Below are 1,005 nucleotides of genomic sequence, written 5' to 3' on the forward strand. Positions count from 1 at the left end.
TACAGGGACTTTGGCCCAATTTTGGAGCAACTTTAAAAATTTGTAAAAAATCTAAATTTGATTGGAATCAGCAGTGAAGTGGCTTTTAAACTCAATGACAAGATAAAGGAGAGCAATGATCCTAATGCCTGTCTACTTATCATATGTGAGATATTTGAATCTGAAGAAGTAGACCATGATATCAGCCAAGACTCAATGTCATTGGAGAAGGAGGTGGTGATGCATACAGACACTTGAGGAAGCATGGCTAGAGGGAGAAGATAATGTAACTAGTAGAACATGGCAGACTTTGATAGATGCTGTGAAGGAAACAGGAGACCATGCAGCTGCTGAAAGGATACCTGATAAACTGAAATCCCTTTATGATATTACCCTTTAATAATGATTATGAGTTAAAATGATTCAGCTAGTAGATAACTGTTATCATTTCAAGTAACAGCAGGATAGAAGAAGGACTGTCAGGTTTGTTCTACTACACAAGAAATGGAAAGGATCACACTACTAAGTCTACTATATAAACTCTATTGGTAAGTTAATATAAAAATAACACAGCAGTAGTGTATCCGCCCACTTTATAACTGTTGTCTATGTGTTCAGTAATGAGCTTCATTCCAACCCTCTTGCTGTTCTTCTTACAATTAATTTACCTCGCAGAAGGTGAGTGCTTAATTAACTTTGTAACTGATGTACCTTACTCTGACATAAAGTAACTCTATAACAGTATAGTATATATATAGCCCTGTGACACATATTGTAATGCTGTTGTCATCAGGCCTAGAGGCAACAACAAGTTCATGTAAAAGATGAACCAATCAAACTAACTTATGACATAAAAGTAGACTATAGTGGTAGATCCAATATGCCAAAGCTAGTGTAATCCAATTTTTGTGGATTTCTTATCTCGATCGCTAAATAAAAGCCACAGTAAAAATTTCCAAATATAGCTACAATAGTGCAAAGGTGTAGTATTTATGGTCATTCAATGTTAGTTCTTTATATTAATTT

Source organism: Amphimedon queenslandica, unplaced genomic scaffold (genome assembly GCF_000090795.2).
Source record: "Amphimedon queenslandica unplaced genomic scaffold, v1.1 AMPQUscaffold_12833, whole genome shotgun sequence".
Classification (NCBI taxonomy): domain Eukaryota; kingdom Metazoa; phylum Porifera; class Demospongiae; order Haplosclerida; family Niphatidae; genus Amphimedon; species Amphimedon queenslandica.